The 19,567-nt window shown below is 39.9% G+C and overlaps 1 protein-coding gene across 7 annotated transcripts in view; it reads left to right on the top strand.

Moving 5' to 3' along the window:
- Positions 1–275: 275 nt before the first annotated feature.
- The window catches only part of LOC102237105 (RNA binding fox-1 homolog 3), a 538,118-nt gene continuing 518,826 nt past the window's right edge, over positions 276–19,567 (top strand). For 4 of the 7 annotated variants that reach the window (XM_005803183.2, XM_023348365.1, XM_023348367.1 and 1 more), the window contains exon 1: positions 279–751. The gene's annotated coding sequence lies outside the window, so the exon portion shown is untranslated. Of the gene's footprint in view, positions 752–19,567 lie in introns of all 7 variants that reach the window. The other 3 variants (XM_023348371.1, XM_005803185.2, XM_005803186.2) reach the window with 3 other exon arrangements.

Here is a 19,567-nt window from a genome sequence, read left to right as displayed (position 1 = left end):
CCATGACGTCTGTCCAGTCTGACCATAATGAGCTGAGAGTGTTGTCTGATTATAGCTGGGTTAAATTAGATGAGATAAGTTAGCCCACATCTCCTCATCAGCCGTACGTGAGAGCTGACAAGCCCAATACATCTACGGCCGCTATGGTAATTGAGATGGGGAGGTGAGGTGTGTGTGTGTGTGTGTGTGTGTGTGTGTGTCTGTGTGTGTGCGTGTGTGTGTGTGTGTGTGGGAGCCTCCCTCTGTCTCCTGATCCTCAGTACCTGTCATTGATGAGGAGCCAAGGAGAAGCTTCAGCTTGGAGCTGTCATCGGCCCTCTGAACACATCTGCCTCTCTCTATCAACCCTCCCTTCCTCTGTCTGTCGGCGTGTGTGTGTGTATTCACCCCGAGTGTGTTGTGTTTCTGCAGAACTCGGCGTTGGAGGTGTTTGAATCTGAGCAGACGGACTGGGATGCAGGCACCGCCGAGACCGACGCTCCCTCTCCCGGACTGACAGGCCAATCGCAAGCCACCGTTCGCCCTGCCTCTGAATCCCTCTCTCTCCCTCATCCTCTCTCTCTTTCTCTCTCTCTCTTCAGTTTCATTCCTTAGCGCTCTGCTCGTGTATCCCCTCCTCCTCTTCTTCCTCCTCCTCCTCCTCCTCACACCTTTTGGTCAGAAGAGGAAGAGGAAGCCCAGCCCAGGGAGAGACGCTGAGAGGATGAAACTCTGACACGCCGGCAGACCACAGGGAAACAAGAGCACAACTGTGAGTACAGCGGTCCTTTCACCTCTCACTCAGGCTTAATGCTGTCACACACACTTTGCGTCACACACACACGTGTCTGGCGCTTTCACTTCAAACACTCCACTGACTTAACTCCACGCACTCGCCATCCATCCTCTGCTCAAGTGTCTTTGTCTTTTCCAGGCGGGCAAAAATAGAAATCAAAAGAACTGCATTTTTCTCTCTCTCTCTCTTAATGTGTACAAGCTTGTTTATTTCTGTGTACCTGCAGCTGACACCACAGTCAGAACCAAACACAAGCATAAACAGTCCAGAAGAAGTCTGGTTTCTACTTTTTGGACACTTGTGTTTTAATCTGTCTTTGTTTCTCACATTTAAACAGAAGGTCTGGATGTGTGGAGCTGCTTTTGTCTGTGCACCTCTCGTGTTTTTATTGGCAATAAAGGAATGTGGGATCGCCACATGAGAGAAAGCGAGGCTGTTTTTATCTCCCATCCTAAACGTATAAGCTGCTGTAACCAATAGAAAGGGGCGTACTTTCTTCTCAATGGCACCGTCCCCGCTGCTTATTATTTAGCTCTCAGCCGGGGGTGATGGGGGATTGGTGGCATGGGGAAGGGGGGCTGAAATGCTCCGTTTGCGTCACACTATTTTCTGATTATTCTCCTAGTTCATCTCTGGCTGAGGCGATTTTCCTATTTCCTTCTCCCATTTTGAGAGAGCATAATAGGCGCTCAAACACACGCGGGGAAGTGCAGACAGTGGATCTGTGCAGAGGACACAGATTGCATTCCCTCCGGAGAACGCTTTGCTGTATTAAAGGCACTGGAGGGGCTGCTCGGCACTTGTCATCAGCTTGGCCGGTAATGCCGGCGCAGGGAGCGACGCAGACGGCGTGTTTACGGCCGCTCTCTGATTTAAAGAGCTCCCATTGGCCCTAAAGCCTCAGCTGCACGGCTCTGGCCCCATGCATTCCCGGTTATTACATCTGTAAAGCCCTGGATATTGTGCAGCACTTCACTCGCCGAGACGATCTGATGAGCAAATGTAGAAAATGAAAACACATATATGTTAAACACCTGGCAGTATATTAGATTTGCTGCTGAGCTCCAAACTCCTGGAGTGAGAGATGAAGCATTTGCATTTTTATGATGTGGCTCAACATGGATTGCTTTCCCCCTCCTCACATCTATGTTTAAAACTCAATCACAAGTACGCCAAGGTTTGCTGTTTGCAATTACATGTCTTGTCGTTTCTAATTCTAATGATTTTCTGGCATGTTCCGCCGCCATAGGTGATATTTTTCATGTTTTCCGAGTTGCTGAATCTAAATGAGGGATTGATTTGGAGCGTTAGAAACACGCGGCGGCTCTCGGGACCCGGCGAGCCTCCGGTTGCAGATGTGTCAGCAAAACTGAATAAAAAGGCCGAGATTGACATCCTGGTCTGCCCGGCCTTGGCAGGTTTTCTGAACCCTGGTGGTTTAAAACAAGCGCCCACTCCATTATACCAAGGTAAACAAGACAATTACGTGTCCTTTCCTCCTCTGGTTGCTCCCGATTCTCTTCAACACTCCAAAAACCCAAAATCTTACCAAGTATTTTTGGTCTGCTTTCTAGTCAAATGTCTTGAAATAAGACAAAACTAACTTTAAAGTAATTTTTCTGCAAGACGTAGCTTGTTTTACGTCAGTAATTACTTCAGTACTATTTCTATTGGCAGATTAATCCCATATATGTTTGCCTAAAAGTGTATGTTATATGGAATTGTTGATAGAAATGTTTTACTTTTATAAATTCCTGTCTCATCAAGCTGTGCTACCTTTTATTTAAAGAAGTGATTGTTTGATTTTCTTTGCATTATTGTAGTTCTTGTTTTGTGTTTGACATTGCTACAGGTTTGAACATCGCAAGTTACTTAGTTACTCTGAGTAAATGTAACTTGATTCGAGTACTCTCCTGCTACTTTTATTAGTACAACTTCTAAACCTACACTGCAAAAACACAGAATCTTACCAAGTCAAGTTTGCAATGCAAATATACACTTGAAACTTGTTCTTTTTTATGAATATTAAAGAATTTCTGACCAAAAATAAGCTTCTACTGTATATCTCATTGAAAAGTTACTTAAAAGTTAGTTTTGTCTTATTTTTAGATATTTTCACTTGAAACTAGACCAAAGAGTTTGTGTTTTTGCAGTGAACAGGTGATCAGCTCAGACTTTAACATTGCAACAGAAACTTTGGAGAAAATTGGAGCGGAGGAAGATTACAAAAGCCACATCACAAAAAGTAATTTAAACTCCCTCAATTAATGCAACTCTCATTTCCGAGTTGCCTGTGGCCTTCATGTGAATTGTATGTAATTTAAATGCAGAGACTCCGTCTGCGTCTGACGGAGTCGCTGACCAATTTAAATGGGGCTTTTCCTCGTTGTGTCATTGTGCTGAAATGTATTGAGGAAAAAGTTAATAGCCTTTTATGCAAGGAAACATATTTAATTACACATATCGTTCAGTGGTACCCCAGAGGTGCTGTTAACTTTACTCTGAGCTGTGCAGTTATTAGACGACTTGTAAAAGCGAGATAAGCTACTGTCACACCATATTTACTTCCATCAGCGTGTGTGTTTATGCACTTATTGATTAGATAGTTGGTTACCAGTCTTGACCATCAATACACATCCCTACAAAGTGGGGACCAGATAGTCTTCCCGCTCTCCCTGAAGGCTCAATTACACAGCATGCACAAGGAAGCGGGGTGGGGGCTCCTGACAAGGTCGAATTATATATGTCAGCTTTAAATCATTTATTCAGCCATGTCTGAATGTATAAAGAAAGACACTTTCAGGGAGTCAATAAATGTTGCATGCCGCTGCTTTTTAAACATTTTAATCAGATTTTGTTTCTGATTAAATTATATCCTTTGGAAGCTGGGCTTCAGCAGCTCCTGGGTGTTTTCTTCATTTTCTTCTTTTTTTGCACTGAAAATCTCCAACTAACTTATTGATATTGGAATCCACTAACTGCACATCTTGAATAATGAGAAATTGAATTTCACTAATTTGCTGAAATCTGGCCACAGATGCAAACCGCCCGCATGGCTTCCACTTCTGACACTTATGGTGCCGCTGCTGTTGCGTAGTATGGAGGTTGATGCTGCTTTTCATGCTTTGTGAGGTCGTTTCCTTTCTTATTGTCAGACACGGCATTCAACAGCCTATTTAAAAAGTCATGAATAGCAACAATTCACTGATGAAGGACATGTGGTGCAAATATTTAAAACTCTTTTTCTTTTCCTGTCAAAGAGAAGCCAGAAAAAAAAGTTGATTTGATGACAGATGAGAGGGATAGCCTTACTTTACAAAAGTATGCAAGAAAAAGTAATTGCAGGGTAGAAGACTAATGGATAAAATACTGAAGAGTTGTAGTCTGACTCAAGATTCATGTATTTTTTTTGGTAGATTTGGTTTTTGTTATCCATCTACAAACACAAGCAGAGCAGCTACAGACATCATTTGTGCAAAATAAAAGCTGGAGATGAAATATATTCCACATGCCCTATGGACCCTTTACATGTTATTGTTTACATCTGGAAATTTTGTGCTAGCCAATGTTCTATGGCAAAAAGGCGATTCTTGTACGTTCCCTCCATAGCCGCGCTGCTGCGGTAGAACAATCCCGTTAACCAAATGAAACCTGGAGAGGCAGGCATTATTAATTTAGTGCAGTGCCTCAAAGCAAAGGGAAAACCACTGAAGAACAACTCAAATCGACTATTTTCTATGTCTCTGTGTCGGCTGTGCTACACGCAGACTCGTTGCCATAGCAACTGACAACAATGCCACTTCATCCTTTTAGGATTTAACACCGAAAACGCTCAGACAGTCCCACAAAGAACAGACAGTCAGTCCATTACAGTCTTATAATTTCATGCTTGATGTTGATTTTGTGATTATTGATAAGTGATCGCTGTGGTAGATTAGCTACCGCTGCTATTAGATCATTTAAACACCTGCTCTACTGATGATCAATATGAGTTGGTGTTTATGTCACCTTTTTATTTTTTAACTCAACAGAAACACTTCATACCACCTCACATCTACATGTTAAAGTCAAGTAAAAATAACTGAACTACTTCCCTCTCCTTCAGTATTTTTTTCTTAATAAAACTTTTTCTTGACCTTTTTTTCTAGTTGTCGTAGTGTTGACAGTTAGCAGCAAAGCTCTGCGTCTATTTTTCTTTTGTATATCAGGCATATGTTTAATATTTATGTTGGTAACTTAGCAGCTAAAACCAATGCTAGTCATTGTCAGCTAGCAGCTTTTTTTCCCTCTAGCATGGAGATGTGGGCGGGATCTTTGAAATGTGCCGTCACACTGCAAGGAGTCCATATAAATACTTTGACTAGTTTTTTCTGCAGTGTGGATCCAGGTGGGTTGTGATGCTCATACATTCCATCACTAGCAGCCGTTATTGCATGAATTTGGTGTGGACTGCTGTTGTAAGTGAACATCTGGATGGGATTCTCTTTTTGTTTTTCCTCTCTGACTGCACCAAACTGCAACATAAGGGTGGGTGATATGAACATAAACTATTATCATAAACTGTTATCACAAACTATTACTCTGGAAGATTATTTAACTCTTAACAGAAAAATATCTTGTTACAAGTGAAATAATCTGACAGTGGAACTAGTTCTTTTTTATCAATAATTGGGAATTATTGACATAAAACAAGCGTGAACATATGGATGAAAAGTTACTTGTAAGTCAATTGTCGTACTTTAAGTGTACTATGATATTTGCACTAGACACTAGACAAAAATACTCAGTAATATTTTGTGTTTTTGCACTGTGGGTTTCATTATGCAGACTGACTTCATTCTTTAGAGCGATCCTGTGCATGAAACCGTGTCGGACTCTTTGCAGATTGGCACAGCTTTAGTCAAAAATAGACCAGGTGCATATTTTTAGCGCATTGTGTTGCACTATAAATATATTTGTGTTTGTCAGCAGTGCGGTAATCACTGAGGTTTGAGGTAGTGAGGGCTGCCTAAGCTCACAATGAGCAGCAGAAACACAGGCTGCTTCTCTTCGCCAGATGATTTTAGTAACGTGAAGCTTTGCTCTTGTCAGCCTGGCGGACGGCGCGGCTTCCTCTTGATTTCCAGCTTTGACATGTCCCACCCTGCAAGTTGACAGGATTGCTTCTTAGGCCTTGTTATATATGGAACGCCATCCATGTTGTTGAGCCTTTAATTGGCACTCTGCAGTGTTAAGGTGGAAATGTGGAGCCTTCCTGTTGACCGCTTGTCACTCCTGGTGTTTTCTACCATGAAGAAAAACATTAAGATTCAAGCTAAACCAGATCTGGCTTCTCTTTTCTTTACATGCATCTTTAAGTTCTCCTTAGTTCTAAATATTTAATGAAAAACTTTGAAGAAAAGCTCAGAGCGATGCATTAGAGAAACTCTACTTTCTGCTTTTAGGTTTATGGAAATCTATTATTAGTTTTTGCTTCTTTCATCTAAGATAAAAATGTGATGAATTGTGATTTTAATTAGAACTTTAGCAAGTATTTAATTTCAATTAATTTCTGTTTTTAAAATGTTTCACTATAAAACGTTTTCTAAGGATTCAATACAAAAAATGTCCAGCTTGTCGATTTGCTTTTAACCCTGGAAGAGTCAGACATAGAAAAACATGAGAGAAAAGTTCAACCATTTAGATCACAGGGATCAAACTCGAGGCTCCCAGGCCAAATCCGGCCCACCATGACTATTTATGTGGCCCTCTGGGGTCCCTAAGGCCACATAAGTCTAACTTTAAGGTTGTGGGCTCAAATATTATTTTATGAGTCAAATCCATTTTCATTTGTATAGGACCAAATGACATAAATGTGAGAAGATGTTAAAATTGTTACATTTTAAGGAGTACTAACTGAGAAACGATAATATGTTAACAGTTTGCCATTTGATGACATTCATGACCTTAATGTGTCTCGAAATGAAAATGAGTTTGGCACTCCTGTTTTAGATGCAGGATGAAAATATTATGTTTTTAAATTGTTCTGTGACGTTTTATGAAAATGTTTTAATATGAGATATAACGTAAAACATGTTCTAGTTTGCATTTTCTACAAAAACTACATGTTGTAGACATTGAAAAGGATATTTTACTTACTTTTTTAGTCCTCTGAGAGAGTTAATGAAACACATCTTTACAGACATCAAGTTGTTGCTTTGTGACCCTGTAGGGGGCGCTGACATATATATTTTCTACCCAATAGCATTCAAAGGCTGAACAACTGTGTTCAAACTGTGAGTTTGGGTAAAAAACCAGAAGGAAAGTCAAGATTTGTAAATTGTTTTAGTTTAAATTTGAGCTGTTGTGATGTTATTGAAAAGCCAGTATTTAAACTGGAGGTTATTTCTCTCTCTGCGCAGCACAGGGTGACAGTGGAGAGGAAAAACTCTCTTTTTAAGAGACCACAAACCACAATAGTGGTAACTTAGGGGTCAGCTGCCTTTGCAATTCAAGAGACACTTTTGCCTCAGCTGCCACAAAATAAAATTAGTCTAGAATAAATTTTATATATATATGTATAAATAAATCATAAATGAAATGGGATCCTTTTATTTTGAAAGGAAGGAAACTATCCTAGTTTGCTGGACAGAGAACAGTTTCTCTCCAATCACTGCTGATGGTGTTATATATTTAACAAATCTTAAATCCTATTGACACAACAAGATTGTACTTTTGTTTAATGAATAATTTGCTAAATTATAACATTGTGTAGTATGCTGCGTTTATTTCTTAACTTTATTTGTGATTTAAATAATTGTTTAACCTGGAGCATTTTTTGTTCTGGTACATAAAACCCTTGAATATAAAGAGGATGTTCTGTCTTTATTTCTTTTGCATAACTATATATTTTTATATTTCTTAATGCAAAACATATTGAATAAAACAAAAGAACAAAAAGGAAGGAATGTATTTATAACTTTTTGAAACAAAATGCTTTTGTTTTTCTGGTGCACAGAAGTGTTTGTTTCTCCTCCACAGAGTGAGTTTGTGAGCCGTAATCCCTCAGACAGAAAAATGAAACCAGGGCAAATAAACCCAAACTGTTTTCACGTTTTGTTATCATCAAAGGGCAAGAAGGGAAATATGTTTTTGTAAATTACCTTGTTAAAGTCCTACAGCCAAATTCTCCTGCGAACCGTGTTTATTCAGTTCGTTTTATTAGAAACTTTATGGCAGCCTCGCATCGGCTTTAGCCACTTGGTCTCCATTTAATCAGCCGGTACCCCCAGCATTAACCTTCACTTCCTCTCTGTCGTTCTCTGCAGGGTCACACAAAGTATCATCAAATATTTATAAAATATTAATAACTGCCTTTAGGAAGGGAAAAGAGAACATAAATAAATCTGCTCCGCAAAGCATTCGATTAAGAAGTCCATTCCATGTAATAAATGGGTGAAGGGGAGCAATAAGGGCAGCCGTGGAGCAAAAAGGGCGAGACAATTGAGTCAGAGAAGAAGAAGCCGTGGAATAAAAGATTTTTTTTTGAAGTCGTGGAGAGGAATGTTCCTCCTGCAAAGTCTCCAGTTGTACATTACATGTGCCGTTTGTGAGCTAATGCGAGCCGGAGAGAAATTGTTGTTGTGGACGGCTTGAGCATCCACGTTCCCCAGGGGTGTAGAGGAGGAGGGGGGCGCCTACATCGACAGACTCCAAATAGACTAATGCAGACACCCACACACATACACACCCACACGTGTACAGCGAGCTGTTTAGCATGGAGGCTGATTGAGGCAGGGCCCAACATTAATTATCTGTTTTTCAGCTGAGGTCTGGTGACAGTGATTAGAGCGAGGGTTTTTTGGAGAGTGGTGCACAGGCGGTCTAATGAGGAAAACTGGCCTCTCTATAGAGCTCTCCAGGCACACTTGATCTGCTTTGTGGTTCAGCAAGTGTGTATGCTTGTGTGTGGGGGTGCACGAGTGTGTGGGTGTGACTGTAGGCTTGCTGCTGGGAGAGAGACACTCTGAATCTGAGGTTTAGAAGCTGATGTAATACTTGGAGTTGAGACGTTCCTGAAGCAGAAAGCAAAAATCTCTGTCAGATTACTCGTGTTTAATTGTCGTCTTTTGCTTCCTAGCATTTTCTTTCATGGTCGAGGCGTTTTGGGCTTCTGGGAGACAGTGGGAGTCACTTGACTGCTGGTTCTGGTTCTGCTGGATGTTTCTTTATGTTAAAGGGGAGTTTTCTTCTCCACTGTCACTACATGCATGCTTACAATGAGAGCCTGCTGCAAAGTTAAAGGAGGGGTATGATTCAAAATTGTCTTTTTAGAGCTTTACATCATGTTATAATGTTATTCTTTCATCATAAATATTACCTGGGTTGTTGCTTTCGTTCTTTCATGCATGTTTAAGGAATCCTTGATTCTCCTGTGACAACTGCCATCGGAGGTTCGCCAGCTATTTATACAAAGTTAATTTAAGTACACCTAATCTTGACATACTTTAAATTGGACAAAACATTTAAAATGTAAGTTTTGCACATTTTTGTTCTTTCATTTGGGATTCAACTGCATCTAAAACATCCCAAACTCTTTAAAAATCAAAAAAATACCCAAATGTTGGCAAGAAGTTAATATTTTTTGGTGTCTGGAAAAATGAGCCATTTCAAAAACACTCAGAATATAACATCACAAATCAGCAGGCATTGTCTGTTACCTAGCAGCCTAAGATGAGCTCCAACGCTGTATGCGCTGTACAATGGCTGCTGGAAAAGATGAGCATTTTGCTGTTGACTTACCATCTAGAAACCACTTGCTGCATTCTTCTTGGTTGTGCAGGAGGCTCCACTTCTGCTTTTCAAAGATGTATGGTTGCATAATTGCAGCGATCTGAATGTTGAATGACCTAAATAACAGATTAAAAACAATAAATATCTTTGTTAATTTTGATTAGTAGACTTTATGGGATTATTCGTGGTTTATGTTCATCATATTTTATTTAACTGTTGGTATTTTTATGAACAATTTTAGTGATCTGCTAGAATTTTTCCATTTATTGTATAAGTATTAATTCTTAAAACCTTAAAAACGGAACAAGTCTCATTATTAGACACATTTCTTAACTTCCTGGGATGGTGAAATTCATATTTTGGTTGAATTTCTTTGTTTTTGTTTCTTTTATAGTAAGTATAAATTGTGATTTCTGTTTAAAGCATCTGATATTACAACAGGGTGCAAAGGTCTGCAGGCCATGAGGTCCGTTTCATTTCCATGCCAAACAATTTCAAATGTCTGTGTCCAAACTTTGGCAGCACTGATCCAAAACCACTCACCTCAGCAGGAAAACAAAACAATGCAACCGCAGAGACGTAAAACTCTAAAACTCAAAAAGTTCAGGGTATTATCCCCTAAATCTGCTGAGGATGCGGCGAGGTTCTAAATGTGAAACAGATTTTTCTCCAAACATGACGGCGTTTAAACTGAAACCAGCCGGTCAGGCATTTCCAGCAGCAGGAGCAGCAGATTGCATGGCTTGAAATAGTAGTTTTCTTTCAGTAAAAGCACTGGTCCAGTACATCAGCTCTCCAGTATCGTCGACTAAATCACATTTGTGTAAATGCCAATGTTGGTGTGCACCTGACTGATAGATTTCTGCCAGCGCCAGGTTGGCTTTAGGCAAAGGCCTACATGTCATTTTCCACACCATTTTGTCCCAAAGTCGATTACTTTGCCTCTGCAGCTATGGCCGCCTCAGAATTGAACCACACATTTAGCTCGCAAGCTGCCAATAAAAGTCAGAGAGCCCGGCTTCCATCAGCGTAATGATATTTCGGCCTCTGTATTAGTTCAGGACTGTTCTCCCCAGCACTTTCTGCTCAATTAAAGATGGTCCATATTTAAATACAGAGAGAATCAGAGGGCTGGCCCGACCCGTGTGCATTCACATGTGCTGTCAGACGTTGAAATGATGAAGTTTGAAATGGACTTTTTTTTTTTAAAGGAGCTGCACGCTCCACACCTTTCGAGTTTGAACAAGGAAGGGGAGCTGTTCATTTCCTCGCTGTGAAATTTTTCTTTAACGTCGCTGATGTAGATTAACTTTTTTTGCTAAGGTACGGTAAGTAAGTGAAATGTGAAATAATTCATCAAGAGGTAGCCATGTAAGAAATGTGATTTTTTTCTTTCTCTCTTTTTTTACCCCGCTGGCAGAAAAGCTTCCAGACCATTACCACAAACAGAGGGAGTAGATTATAGGTGGGGCTCTGACTGCCTCCCACTCCGTCTATGCCACAATATATGAACAGCACATTTCCAACCAAAACCACCTGCCAGGCCAGAGGAAGTAAATTTCAGCTCGTGTCAGCCCCCATGCATTCATGCTATGGAACTTCTGTTGTCTTCCTTCCCCAGACGACTTCGGCTTTATGTAGCCTGAGCTGTCATTTCCCATAAATCCCTTGGAGGAGGCGTCCGTCAGAGCTGCCAGCTCCCCTGTGTGGACCACCTGTAACGGGGGAGCGAAGTGACAGTTGTGCTGGGACTGTCCTGTCAAAGTGACACACACTGAGCAGGCTGGCTGCTCTAAGGTCAGGGTTCTCAACCTGAGGTGCATGTACCACTGGTGGTACTCAGGCATCCTCTGGTACAGACCTGGATATTTTGCAGGCACCAATTAACAGTTGGTAGTTAACTCTGACTACTCTAGAGGAGTTAAAGGGGCAGTATCATGTATTTCCCAGACATATTATGACATTTTATAGCTGCGTTTACTTTGTCAATATTCTGCTAATATTGGAAGAACGAATGCGGTGTTTTCATTAAATAAGAAACGTAATTAAAATCACACGTGAATAAGCTTGTTCACACGATAAGCCATTAAAAACATGGTGTGCCATCGTCCTCCAACTACTTCCTGTCTTCTTCTTTGTGGTTTGCGCCAGTGGCAACATCTGGTTGTTGATCATGTGACTCGTATGATGTGAAAAAGAGCCAAACCTGTCGATAAATGTTTCCATTCAGAAGATTTATTTTTGAAATGTGCAATTGCTTTCCAACATCTGTGTTACAGTGTTAGCCTATAGTACTAGCTTATATTGTGACAGTGTTAGCTTGTAGCATTAGCTCAGGTAGCATTTTTTAATGCCTGCTATTGCGGCGCTGCTGCTGGTGAAAATGCTACAGTCCGGACAAACATCAATGGGTCAGTTTGTATTTACACATTAGTATCTTTAGTGTTATATATATTTTTTTTAGCATTGATTATATTAAAATATCAGTTATTATATCTAAGCAGCTAAGATTTTTGCCTTTGATATGAGAACTCAGCTGAGAAAAGCTCTTTTGTGTTTGGTTCATGTTACCCAATTTGAGAAGTTTAAGGCGTTCATAAGTAACTCCACTTTAGTAGTTATTGAAGTAAAAAAAAAGCAACACAGAATCACTTTATTAGTTTCTATTTAATTAGAATATCTTCAGAAGCTTCCACCTGCTCAAATTTAGGTAAACAGCCTTTACATGATGGATTCTGGGTGTATAAATATTAGTTTAAGCTTTGTTCTTCAGCGCCTCAGTCCCATTATTTTCTATTTACGTTCTTGTCCGTCAGCCTCGACACTTTAACGAATGACCACGTAAAAATAAATTGACAGAGCAGACAAGGTCATAGTATCTGTCAAGCGTCATTTCCCAAACACTAATTATTTCGTTATTATATTTATGAATGTCGCATAAAAGTGCTTGTGATGTGGAAACAGGGAAGTATGTATTTTTTTTAGTTTTTATCTGATTCGGCTGTCAGCGCACATGCTCCATCATCTGCGCTCCAGGAAATTAGAAAGGAGAAACGTTTGACAGCACAATTTCACAAAACACAGCCACGCCATCATTTCATTTTCTCTCAGCCATTTTTTTTCTCATTTATTTATTTCATTATTGCCTTTTGAAACACAAACGGGGGCGATAACAGCGGTTCCTTTTCAGGTAATTCATCCTTGTTGCTTTATTCTAACCTAAAAGTGGCAAACAGGACATGAACGAGGGACTCTGGATTATCAGACTTTGATCGGCAGGATCAGAATGTGGGCTGGCTGGTTCCAACGTGTCCGGTTTGCTCCGCTGAGTCTTGACCAAGACGGCAAAAAGTCATCAGCTTCTGTTCCACCATGGCAGTTATACATCACCAATGTCAGTGGCTGACTGCTGCTTATCTCCCACATATCGATTAGAGGACTGCGCTGGGGGGACCAAAGCACTGCGGCCAATCAATGGGGGCATTTCATTCTCCTTGAACATCTGCTTTTTGATCTTCGTCGCTGATTGGTCGGCCCCGTTCTGGTACTGTGGGCTCTTTTTCTCTTCTGTGCTCTGAAAAGGAGTGGGAGGAGAGTGATGAACACTTTGGTGTTGGCAGCCCGCTGTGCTTTTTCGCCGATGTGCATGGCATATGTGCGAGAATCCTGTTGTGTTCTCTCTTTGCTGCCAAGAACCCATAGATCTCCCTTAGAGGTTTGATTCGAATTTGCACTTTAATTTCAGGACACATAATTTTATCACAGAGATATGGAGAGCATTAAAGAAAGGAAAAAGGTTTTTCCACTCAAAGTTTCTCTGGATTATTTCCAGTGCCTCAGCACCTGAAATCTACATGTAATCTGTAAAATAATGAATAAATCACTTGTATCTTCTGTGATGGAACTACTGATTATTCTTGGATATTTCTTTTTCTAATTCTCTGACATTATTAAACATAGTCGATGCCTAATCCTCTCCATGATTCAGTCATTTTACTCTCTAACTAATTTTGTCTCGTCTTTCCGGTCGTTTGTGTTTGCTCAGTCAGATTAAGGACGTCACTTTCACCTTGATTTATTTCTTTTTCTGTGTGTGTTTTACATCCGGGTGCTCTGTCGCCATCTTGATAGCATGGAATTAGCCTTCCACTTTATTGATCGCACATACAGAAACTTTGATGGCTGGAAATTATTGGACATAAAGGCATATAAACAAATATGATAAAACAGCAAAGAGAAGTTTTCATTACATCCCGTAAAGCTGGGCTAACTTTGCTTTGCTGGCTAATATCCAGAGGATGTGGCATGGATTCGCTAGCGTTTAGAATATTTTCAAATGTTTTAAAGAAAATAGCTCCTGAAATTCAAAAACACATACAGACATTTTATTGATCTACGTGGAGATTACGAGTTTCTACAAATATCATCCTGTTGCTAACAAATATTTTACAAAACTCAGGTTTACGTCCAGAATATGGAATAATCAGCGTTTTAGCCTTTTTGTAAATCTCAGAGTTATATTTGTAATTTCTATTTTATGTACAGTACAGACCAAAAGTTTGGACACACCTTTTAATTCAATTAGTTTCCTTTATTTTCATGACTATTGACATTGTAGATTCACACTGAAGGCATCAAAACTATGAATAACACATGTGGAAATATGCACTAAACAAAAAAGTGTAAAACAACTGAAAATAGCCCTTATATTCTAGTTTCTTCAAAGTAGCAACCTTTTGCTGTGATTACTGCTTTGCACACACTCTGCATTTTCTTGATGAGCTTCAACAGGTCGTCACCTGAAATGGTTTTCACTTCATAGGTGCCCTGTCAGGTTAATAAGTGGGATTTCTTGCCTTATAAATAGTCATGAAAATAAAGAAAACCCATTGAATTAGAAAGGTGTGTCCAAACTTTTGGTCTGTACTGTATATATACATGTTTTAATTACTTGTGTTTATAATAAAGGTGATGATGATGAATTTTCATCATAACAGCCGATCACATTATCATCCTCGTTATTTGAAAACTATCTCATAAAACATCCCAGATGACGTTAACACATACACCAGACTGCAAAATTTACAGCTTTTATAGAAGTTCTGAAACTGATAATAATCTGTTAATCAAGAAAATTTTTTATCAGCAGCGCCTCCTAATCAGGAGAGAATAGTATTTATTTAGCTAATAACACACGAGCTCATAGAAATAGTTTTCCTAACCAAAACAAAGAAATGTTCCCACTTTAAACAAGATAAATCAACACCTAAAAAGAAAGCGACGCTTCAAAGAACTCCTTTCTGTGACCAAATTATTAATTCTGAAATGTTTTGGTGTTAAAACTGTCAGCTCAGGTCAGAGTTTGCCTTCTTGTTGTTTTTCTAAATAAACATTGTGGTACTAATTAGTGGAACTTTTAATGAAAACAGAAAATCAGACCTTTATAATCAGTGTTGAGTTGTAGTGTGAAGCAGATGAAATATCTGTGGACAACCTGGCAGGCGTCTCCTCTGCACTCAGAGTTCACCTTTTTATTTCGCAGTTTCACTGGCATATGTCTGTGACTAAAAGTTCAAATAAGCTCTTATCGTCTGCTGAGTTTTTATGTCAGAATAAGATAAGATAAATCTGTATTTTTGTAAAGTAATTGAGTCGGAACTTCACAATGTCGATATTTGACACTCGAGCCACTTTAAGATCGCTCAGTTCTGCTCCCATAAGGTGCGACTCTGGACTCAGACCCTGATTTAAAAGAATTCATTTAATTCCGAAACATCTCAAGCCAAAAAACAGAAAGATTTAAATTATTTTTTGTGTGTGTTTTATGCAATCAAGGGTTACTGCATCATAAATATGCAATCATCTAAAAATAATAACCTTCAGTTTTGGCTGCAAGTATTTTTGATTTTTAACAAGAAATTTGAAAATTAGATCCAGTTAATCCAACCGTTTATGGAAATGCCGTCATGTAAGTGTACCTGGAGTTTAAATAGTTTGATAAAGTCATTGTAACTGCAGCAGAAGAGCTGAACTTTAGTTACTAATTGGTTTTGTAGTTTTGTATTTTATTTAGAGGTATCAGATTAAAGTGGAGGACATTTTATTTGGGGATTTTTAAGTGGATGACTTGTATTTTATTTAAGAGTTATCAGATTAAAATGCATTTGATAGAATTGCACACCACACTTTTCAGATTTGTAAACGCTAAGATGAGAATTGTTAAATATTATTGTACAGAAATATAATTTGTTTACTGTCATGTATTCAATCCTGTGGGACAAAAGTGTTTTGTTCTAAAACATCTTTTTATGCGTTTATATATTTCTGTCCACAGTTACTGTCACAAAGCATAAAACATAAGAGAAACTCACAAAGTTGGGGAACACATCTCTTGTTACTTAGCGAGTAAATAATGAATCAAAGGATCTTTGAAGACAGAAGTGACGGTGCCAGATAGAGTAACTGGTGATTCGGAGGTTAATGAAAAGGAAATGTAAAAATCTGAGGAAAATCCAGATTTCCTTCAGCGTGTTCCGAGACGTAATGACTGTTCTTTGTAGAACTGGCAGTTCGAGCCATTTGATACACTCCTTCAGCTTTTGTATTCACAAAGTACTTTGTGTATAGATGGCTCATATTGAATTCATGAGACAGGAAAACGGAGCACCTTTCTGTGATTCACTTCCAGATGAAAGAAATAGACAAAGACAGTTATGCCTCTCTATTTATGGTTCCCGTGGATCCGGAGAGCTCACTGTTTGCATGTTATCTTTCTTATAGGTCTCCTTAACCTTTGTGGAAGGCTTATTGACTCTCACTAACCTTGCAGGGTGCTGCTGGAGGACAAGAGATTATGAGCGTGCTCAGTGTATGGAAAAAGGCCCGTGTGGAGGTTTTTCCGCCCCCATCCTGCCCCTGCCAAGCAGCGCCGCTACCAACGCTTTGCTCGACCTTTGCCTTCTGATCTCAGTTTCCATGGTGAAGCGCGCAGTGTTGTGAATTCAGGCCCAACAGACATGCTCATCCTAACTGTGGAGCGGTGCGGCTGTAATGTAATGTACTCCATGCAGGTATGGCAGGAACTACAGAGATGCTTAAGATGGAGGTTAAAAGGGAAAATAAGAATGAAAATCTTAATCTCCCTCTGCAGTTTTTCCATATCTGTCCAACTTTTTTATCCGGTCCCTCGTGATAAACACGAGCGCGCACTGGTGGCTCATGCTTGAACAACTTTAAGTATCGTCCTCATCTGACCACCTCTGGCAGTGTGAATGCTGAGCGCATACTGAATGCATCGCTGCCGGATGCAGCCGTTAATTCAGCCGCTGCAGGATCATGGCATGTATAAAACCTGCTTAAGTGAACAGAAAATAAGAAAAGCTGCCAACATGATACACGGCTTACTGCTGATGTAAAGGAATTCCTTCCATATTTCCTCCTAATAATAACACACAATTTCCTATAAGCTACCTCACATTACCAACGGTGAAGAGGATTTTAATTAGACTTGAACAGAAAAGGCCTGTGCTATCTCTAAGCACAAACTGGCAGTGGAAGGTTAAATTTGGAAGCTTATTTCCTTTCAGTGGATAATTTATTGTTCCACTCTCCATATTCAGAAAGTCAGTAAAAAATTGTTTTCAAAATGATTTTTTTCCTGTATAATAGTAGATAAATAACTTCTCAAAGGCTTTTATTCTGTTTTGCTGCTAATTAGAAGCAGCCCTTAACTAGAGGGAGACCTTCATGTCTTTTAATAAGCACAACAGACTTTTTAGAAACTGGAAAACACAATGGTGTGAATGAAAAACTGAGTGTAATCTTTGCTTGTTTCAGAAACAGAAATGAACTTTGAATGTGATGAAGCAAAATTCATTTAAATTAAAACAAGACAGGAAGCAAAAATAGCTGCTGTTAACTTTAAACCAGTTAGTTTAGTTTAGAACCGGGATCTAATGCAAAACCCTCACATTTAGATAAATAAGATAAAGAGCGCCTCTAATGACAACATGCATCTGTGTTATGTTTGCTCTTTGTTAGAACCTATGGTGGCCCAGAAGGGTAAATAAGCACAACAACAAGAGCAGCAATGGGAACACTAAAATATGCTACAACAAAATGCTACACCAATGATGCTAAAATGCTAAAAGCTGAGATTATTTTTCTAGCATAACTTCCATTACAGCTTGACTCTGTTGTGTCTTTTGTACTTCAGCCTTTTGCCTTCTTCTCTCCTGTAAGCGGATAATTTACTGCTCCATTCTTCATATCCGGATAGTTGTTGCAGGAGGAGATGTGCAAAACAAATGCCTTCTGGTCATCTCTAAATACTTTTACATTTTTTATATAATTACATTTTTGTCACTAAATTAATTTTGTAATAATGTACTAATTAACTCAGATATACCTGCCGGTATTTTAGTGTAAGGAAGAACATTTTTTTGTTAAAGTTGGAGCTAAGAGTTATATTCCTGTCAGGGTTTGCTACAGCTGAGGCAGGATTTGGCATGTGGTGGCTGGTGATGCATCAAGTAGAGGCCATTGTATTACCTTGCTGGTGCTCAGTTATTTCCTTCCCGCTCACTATTGAATCCAAAGAATAGGTTCGTGCTGTTGGTGGTGGGTTCAAAACAAGACAGAAACATTGAGAGCCATCCCTCATGTCTGACTGTAGTGGTTAAAGGGCAGCCGGGCTCTTAAAGAAACCATTAGCATTTAGATTTGAGACTCTTCCCCTACACAGCAGCAGGGAGTGGCTGCGTCACACCTCAGTCTTCTGTGCTTTGAGTGGGCCCAAGTGGCAGCTCCGTAGGCCTGATCAATCTTTCAATATGCCTAAATTGCTTTGGATGACCTGCTCGTAAAGAGACGGGATTGGCCATACTGATTCTCCTCCAATCAATAGCAGATGCTATCATGGCTCATCAACAAAGAACTGTTTTAATGGAGGTCAGGCCATGGAAGATCTAATTCATTTTAATTTGTAAATTGTGGCATGACAAAATTCTAATCAGGGCGCTTTCCTATCAGATATGCAGTCTTCTGAGTCTTTCCTTCTTCTCTCTCTCATTCCTTTTTCTCAGCCTCATTTGCATTCATGAGAGTCTGTGTGTATCCACTCAGGACGGGGAAGCATGAATGTATACATGACATATATTAAATATCAGTCGGCATTGACTATCACACAGTTTTTTAGGCTTGAGTGTTTCCTTCTCAAGGTGCATCATCTTTAGCCGAGGCGAGTTTTCCTCCCAAACACACTGCTGCAGTGTTTCACCTCATTAAGTAAAGATTGAAAAGATGACAAATATGACATGTGCAATTTATTATCTTAATTAATTCACTGTCTTCTGTCAGAGACAGGCAGGGCAGCTCTTTCATCTAAAAACCGTTTTTCCTGGGTGTTGTTGCAGGAAGCCGGCACTCTGTCGTTTGCCCAGATTAGTGTAAGAGGTGAGCCTTTTCCATCTCGCCTTCCATTCCAGCTAAATTTGTCTCAGCCACAGTAATATGCACCACGGGACTTTTTCTCCCCCCTGTGAGCAGAAATGCAATTGGAATGGGATGCGACTGTCCGTCGTGATTGCGTGCAGATGAACCAGTTTGGCCTTGCACCCGGTGCATGAGTGAGGCCATGCGATGCCCATCGGCAGAGCAGACGGAGGGCACGTCCGGGGTCCGCTGTCTGCACGCGCCGTAGCACGGCTGCCCGGCTGTGACCAACGCAATCAGTACCGGAGATCGCCACGCCATTTCAGATGGATTAGACCTCCTCCCAACACAGATAGTGGGAAAATTGGCAAGAAAACCGCCGCTATTGATGGCATACGCAAGAAATAGGCCGCAGTCTTTACAGAAATATTTAAGGCCGTTTTCACACATGATAGTCCGGTAGACTCGGTTCGATTGGGGACCAAAATTGCAACATTTGTTACATTTTCGGCTGGTGTGGTTCACATTCATATTGCATTGTGTGAAACGATCCAAACCATTTGGAAATTCTGTTCAGACTCCTCACGT

This window comes from Xiphophorus maculatus, chromosome 16 (genome assembly GCF_002775205.1).
Source record: "Xiphophorus maculatus strain JP 163 A chromosome 16, X_maculatus-5.0-male, whole genome shotgun sequence".
Taxonomy (NCBI): Eukaryota; Metazoa; Chordata; class Actinopteri; order Cyprinodontiformes; family Poeciliidae; genus Xiphophorus; species Xiphophorus maculatus.
The sequence above is the reverse complement of the archived record's forward strand: the minus strand, read 5'-3'. Positions and strand labels throughout refer to the sequence as shown.